We start from the raw sequence: 7,664 nt of genomic DNA on the forward strand, positions 1-7,664 counted from the left end.
AGGGAAACTATAACAAATATGTGTCAAGAGGTGGTGACTCTCCTCTCTGTCATCTTATGAAACTCAGAAGTATCTGTGCCTTTCGAAGTATAAGCAATATTGCATCAATAACAAGTAATGTTCAGATGAAGCAAGCAAATCTTGAACTAATTAAGAATTAAGCTCTTTCATATTGTTGGCTATTTGATCAGCTTTTGTTTGGTGAATGTTATCAAGATCTTTCTCCTTCCTCTATTTCTAATTTTTGAAATGGTACCTCAAAAATAATCATAGAAACCTACTTTTGATCATCATTACATTTATAACTGTGAGACGTTAAGTCTGTGAAAGTTAACAACTGTTAAAAGTTGCTCTGTTAAGAATAAAATGCATCTGCTCTCAGTCTAGTGGACTATTAATGGATATGGATGACTAAATAAAGAGGCACTTACACATAGAATACAGCCTTGCCTGGACAAACTGGTGAGGAAATCTGCAAGAAAACTCCCCAACAGCTTTAAAAAACTGTGCAAGTCAGTTAAGAAATTTGTATAAATTAAATACACATCTGAAATAGATAATGTCGCTATATTAGTGTGGATAATATATTTTCCTTTTTGTGGGGGCTGTATGAAGCTACAGCTATAGTTTTCCATGCCTAACAGTAATGCAGCTCCAATGCTGTTTTTTCTTTTTCCTAGAACAATGCCACAGAGAGAAGAAAATAGTAAAAAGCAAATAATTGCTTTATTCTTTAAAATGTCATGAAAGTGCAACCAAAACTACTGATACCCTAATGCAGAATAAACTATAGTAAGTGAATTCTAGTGGCCTTTCATTCAGTTTTGACAAACCTAGAGATAGGGATTTGCTGCAAGAACACAATGGTTATTGCAGTGCAGAGAACTTATCAGGAAATGGAGAATATCAGGAACATGGTGTCAAATCTTTGCTTTAAGACTACAAAGAAGCACCCAACAAATCAATAGTATTTATAAGCAGTTTACTGACAAATCCTGAAAATAAAACTATCTCTCCTCAGCTAAGCCTCTAATCTATGATTACTCTACCCTCAAAATAGGTCTTCCATTTTTCCTGGGTATAACTGGATACAAATTTGCAAAGATGAGTGGTTCCATTCTAAAAGAATAACAGTCTGCTATCATAAATCACAATGTAACTAAAACTCATAAGTCATTATAACTTGACTACTACTGGGAGAAGATATACAAAATATGGCATTTCAGGACTGAAAGAGAGTAAAATAAGATGAATTTGTATAGAAATACTATTAATCATGCATCTACAACTACAGCCATTGTACTGTACTTGCAGAGGTTGGATAGTCTTTTCCTTTTGAGTGGTTAGTAAAACCATTTAATCACCTTTTTCCTCCTAGTGACAGCTCGCAACTCTGGTCAAATTCCATTTTTGCTGATAGTTAACACAGCTATTTTTTTTTGTCTACTTCTAAGGAGAAAGATTTTCCATAACTGAGAAGCAGAGAATGGTTGACACATCGTTGACAAATCAATGACATCTGTAATCAGGGCATTTGATCATCATATTCTACTTCTATACAGATTCATATGCACATATTTTGGCTACTTCAGAAGTGTAATTCTATAATTCCCGATGTTTATGTCTACAAGAGTCCATCTATTATCTGTGAAGTAGAAGTTATACATCACCTGGTTTGCACTCATAACTTTATAGGTTATAAATCTGTAAAATTCTACTACAGACAATACTTTCTGAATTCTATGAAAAGTGACGTTATCCAACAGCACTCTCATATATGTGCGTAACACGAGATAATATTTTATATTAGAACTGCTTGCTAGCTGAGATGCCATGTCTTGTTTTCTCTATGTAAATATAATAATTTTTCTAAAAAAATTATAGCAAGACATTCATAATGTTTACAGACTAAGTAGAATCACCAAGTTAGTGAAGATGTTTGAAATCTTATTAACAGATCATTTGAAAACTCTTTTTCTATACTACATAGAAATATGTAGTATAGTAAGAGCAAATATACTTGCATTTTATGTCCTATTTTAGTATCATCATCCCTATGCTCCTCATCAATACTAGTAAGTACCAGAATACGGAAAAGCATCCTTCAGAATGTAATTTAAATCTTCTTCCTAATGTGACTTCAAAAACACTAGAAAAAAGTTGATTAATACCTTGAAAAAGAAGACAAAAAACCAAACAAACAAACAAAAAAACCCCTCCAAACCTGACAGTCAAATCTCATAAAATGTTATTAGACAAATGGTTTGAAAAAAAGTCTCAACAGCTTCCATTACTCCTTTTCTTTGTATTGCAGTGCCCCCTGCAGGTACAAAAGATCCGCTGTTTCTTCATAGCATTTTCTTTAGCTCTTTGAGTAGAGCATCTCATCTAAGAAACACATGACTTCCAAAACCCTTACTAATTGCAAAGCATTATTTGAATCACACAACAAACTTATAAAGTAGAAAACGGAAGGTTGAGGAAAAAGACCTTGATATATACTGTAGCTTAGATGGAGAAGACTATAGAAGTAAAACAGAAAAAAACACCTTGCAGATATTAGTGAAAGCTTGTGTCCTGGCTTGTACTCTGTAGGTTTAAACTGGTGAGAAATATGATGATCCCCTAATGCAATTTGAATCCAAAACTGTGGCCTCACTCTTAAAAGAATTGCATGTTGTTATATTTTTTAAATGAACACAAGAGAAAAAGTAAATGAAACCTCTCAGAATGACAGATTTTGTGAAATAGCCACCACCACCAATATGTGTTAAGGATGAATGCAGACCACTAATCTTATGTGATTACCTTTGTATTGCAGAACATACTTTGGCAGATAATGGATGTTTATAGCTCTTTGACAGGTTTCAGATAGGGAGTCTATGGAGCAGACAGTTGAAAAGACTGAGGAGGCAATGTGAACCTCTGAAACGCTGGTGGAGGCCTGATGCCACTCAATAGCAGTTACTCTGCTATGATTAAAGATTACTGGTCTACACCAACTGTGGTGGTGGTAAAACTAGGTAATTTGAGGGATCTGTGGAAATCGTTCACACTCATTACTTGGTTAAGGAAGCATATAAAAAAAAAAAGGAGAGAAAGCAAGGAGATTTCACGGTTGATGGCAGGTAATGTTTGATAGTATGAATTAAGCGTCGTATTTCCTACTGCGTTAAACTCTGGAAGGATGTTAAGGAGAAGCTCCATGACATAATTACAACACACACCAGGCAGGGCATAGCTGAGGCAAGGAGTGGATACAAGAGGATGCAGTGGCTTCTCCATTTTTGTGGAACATAGAAAGTCTCAATGTAGGGACACATGAAGCTTCAACACCACCTGCAGTACATAAGCCCAACACTGAGGAGTCTAGAGGTATGGTCTGTTGCCTGTCCACCATCCAAAAATTTCAACTATGTAACTACAAATTAATACATTAATGCCTTTACCCTGTAAAATATTTTCCCAAGTAAGATGCTTCTATGTAACTAGTACTAGAGTAAATTAAGAGAATAGTAATTGTGGTGGGTTGACCCTGACTGGATGCCAGGTGCCCACCAAAGCCGCTCTATCACTCCGTCTCTTTAGCAGGACAGGGAAGGCAAAATATCACAACAGGCTCATGGGTTGAGTTGAGGACAGGAAGAGATCCCTCACCAATTACTGTCATGGGCAAAACAGACTCGACTTGGGAAAACTAGTTTCATTTATTACCAACCAAATCAGCGTAAGATAATAAGAAATAAAACTAAATATTAAAACACATTTCCCCTACACCTCCCTTCTTCCTGGGTTAACTTTACTCCCCATTTCTCTACCTCCTCCCTTCCCAGTAGCACAGGGAGGTGGGGAATGGGGTTGTGGTCAGTTCATCACACATTGTCTCTGCTGCTCCTTCCTCCTCAGGGGAGGACTCCTCACACTCTTCCCCTGCTCCATTGTGGAGTCCCTCCCATGGGAGACAGTTCTCCATGAACTTCTCCAACATGAGTCCTTCCCACAGGCTGCAGTTCTTCACAAACTGCTCCAGCATGGGTCCCTCCCATGGGTGCAATCCTTCAGGAAGAGGCTGCTCCAGCATGGGTCCCTTCCATGGGTGCAGTCCTTCAGGAACAGGCTGCTCCAGCATGGGTCCCTTCCATGGGTGCAGTCCTTCAGGATCAGGCTGGTCCAGTGTGGGTCCCTTCCATGGTTGCAGTCCTTCAGGAACAGGCTGCTTCAGTGTGGGTCTCCCACAGGTCACCAGTCCTGCAGCAAACCTGCTCCAGTGTGGGCTCGTCTCTCCATGGGGCCACAGGTCCTGCCAGGAGCCTACTCCAGCACAGGGCCACAGCCTCCTTCAAGCATCCTCCTGCTTGACATGGGGTCCTCCATGGGCTGCAGGTGGATGTCTGCTCCACTGTGGACCTCCATGGTCTGCAGGGCACAACCTGCCTCATCAAGGTCTGCACCCTGGGCTGCAGAGGAACTTATGCTCTGGAGTCTGGAGCACTTCCTTCCCTCCTTCTGCACTGACCTTGGCATCTGCAAGGATGCTGCTCTCACATACTCTCACTTGTCTATCCAGCAGCAGTTTTTCCTGTTCAGCAACATCTTCCCCTTCTTAAACATATTATCCCAGAGGCACTTCCACCATCTTTGAAGGGCTCGGCCTTGGCTTGGTCTTCAGTAGCATGGCATTATAATTTTGGAAGAGCAGAACTGCTCATTCTAGCTCTAAGGCTTTGATTGTAAACTTTTTCCTTCAGTTACATAAATAGCTATTGCAGCTGCTTAATTACTACTGACTGATCAAGTTGGTCAAATGCTATTTTTTTTATCCATTAGATATATATTCCAGACTTTGGAACTGGAAATACAGGGCATTCATAATACTAGATGACAGAAATCTCATTAAGGAAATGTCTGTAAACAGATCTACTCAACCTCCAATTTAGTGATCTCTGCTTATGAACTGATGGGTTCCAGTTCAGCAACAGTGTTTATATATATATATATAAAAAAAACCCAAACATATATATATGAGATATAGATGCACATAAATGCATATGCATACATATATATGGGCATGTCCTTCAGTCCAGAACTATTTAATACCTGCAGTAGGCTGTATTTGTACCCTGAAAATCAAAACTCAGATGTTCATCTGGAATTTTATTCTCCTTAACTCTTCTGACAGTGACAGGATGTGTCCTGACATTCAGGATGTATATTTCAGAAAAGTATAAGATTTAGGAACGGGGGGACAGGTGCAGTTGTCACAAATACATACTTTTCCTTACTTCTGGCTTCTTCTAGAGCCACCTGTTTCATCTGCTTTCCTACTCATCTATTACTATATTTCATCCTTTCTTTTCAGGTGCCTTGCTGATCACTATTTCAGATAATTTTTCTTTTTGTCATTAATGGAGAAGTGTTTATTAAAACTCAAAGACAATAGATCCTAAGATGGTAGAACATCTTACACAAGAATATAAACCCACATTTAAAAAAACCTACAAGTACAAAAATTTCAGAATGAAATGTAAAGGCTGCCCAACTATCCTTTCTGTTCATTCCTGAAGATACACAGGAGATTAGCAAACAAAGATTATTTCCATGTATTTTGTGCTTCATGTCACCAAATTTTATTCTTCCTATTGAACTTTAGATACCTACTCAGACAAATACAGCGCCAAGTATCAGAAAGGAAGGTGTTTAGTCAACGCCTTTGTTCAAGGTTTTCTCTGCAGTCTGCAGGATGAGGCAACCCATCCTGTGGCAGTTTTCTAAAGAGCAATGGCATTGATTGTCACCTGGAGATGTCTATTCCCTTCTTCCCACAGAGAAATCCAGGAGAGAATACAGTAAATAATATACAAACAGTGCTGGTTTCCAGTGAAAATCTTGAGAAATGAAAGTGGATAAGTGGAATCTTCTTGCAGTGAGAAGAATTTATGAATACGATTAGATACAGAGCTTTAAGTGTTAAAGAAAATCAGAATTAAACAAATAAGCTACATTTATTTAAATATTGTAAAATTATTTATATAGAATAACTACGTATGATCAGGAATAAGCAGTCATTTTAACCTATACCTCTGCAACAGGAAACCGGTTTTTCTGGGGGAAAAAAAATAAATTCTTTTTTTGATTGGCAGGACTGGATCATTAGTGATGGAGGAGTTAGGAAGAAGAGAAAGAGGGACTCCCTTTTCAACAGCAGCACAGATTTATGCAACCTTTGCAGAAACCTCCAACTATGGGTTTCAGCTTGCAGGGAACTAGAGTGATCAGGAAATCTCTCCCAGTTCTGTATATCATTGAAAGTACTCAGAAACTGAGGACAAACAGCTAACAACTCATGGGGGGGAAAAAAAGGTTGAAAGCAAAAGCATGATGAACCTACCCTAGATTAATATCCTTCTATGATCAGAGAATAAAAATGAAGGCTATCTTTGAGTTCAAGAACTGCACATAATTAACCACAGAACTAATCTTGGAAGTCTTTGAAATGAAATCCTTTGAAGTTCATGTGGGTGAAAGTGAAACAGCTTCCCTGTGCAGCACTCACAATATGCAGGTAAACTCCAAAATTAAACTCCAGACTAATTTGGTTGCGTTTGATTTTCCTAACAGTCAAAAGATTGCGTCTGTGTTACTGCAAGAAGAGCTGAAGCAAACAAAATTAGTGATTTGTACTTTCATATGCTTGATTCATGGAGATCTACTGGCATAGAAAAGATACAGCTTTTCTTTTTTCTTTCAGAGAAATCCAAAAGCTAGGCCTACATTAATGTCTTGAGCTAACCCCTGCTTTTACTCTGTCAAACACATATGACATCAATGATGACATATTGTGTCCAAAGATGAGAACATTAAGTGAATGTGCAGCAACAAGGGCACTAATATCCTAATAGGACCAAATTCTATAAAGTTCTAATGATTTTCTGAAAAACATTAGGAGAAAATTTCATCCACGCAAGTTGTATGTGCTGGGTTGTTGCTTACAAACAGTTCAAATGTTGTTCGTTCCATTAGCTGAAAGAAGAAAGTTACCTACATTTCTTAACGAAAAAAAAAAGGGGGGGCAAAAAATGCAGCACAAATGTCTGAATTCAGTTTGAAGGCATCTATCCATCCTTTCTGACTGAAAGTGCTAAAAATTAATCAAACACTTTAGAAGTTGCTTCACTCTAGTTTATAAATACTGAATATCAAGACTTGGCAGCTCAAAGATAATAACTGGCATAAGCAGGACTTGCTCTAGAATGATCAAACAGCACTGGCATTTTGGAGTTTATTACTTTCTTAAAAATTAGTAAGCTAGTCCCATAATATCCTTCCCTTGGTTGAATTTAAAATTATATCATTTCTTTATTCAAAATAGGAAAGAAGAGAAAACTGGAACTTCAATAAAAGTTATTCATAGTTATACCCTTCCAGAACATCCAGTGATATAGCTCTAAGGTCAGATTTCTGAAATAAAACAGCTTTCCTTCCTACTACAGCATAAGGTCCAAGCTACTAGTGTCTTGCAAGAGTATCATACCCACATCAATTTATGACATCAAAAAATGAAATACCTGCTGTTATTTCTTCTGTTAGTTGGCTTTCTCATTAAGGGGGTATTTTATTTTTTTTTATATAGATACGTATTGAATGTTAAAACTGAACCCTGGTTC

The sequence above is a fragment of the Strigops habroptila genome, chromosome 2 (assembly GCF_004027225.2).
Source record: "Strigops habroptila isolate Jane chromosome 2, bStrHab1.2.pri, whole genome shotgun sequence".
Classification (NCBI taxonomy): domain Eukaryota; kingdom Metazoa; phylum Chordata; class Aves; order Psittaciformes; family Psittacidae; genus Strigops; species Strigops habroptila.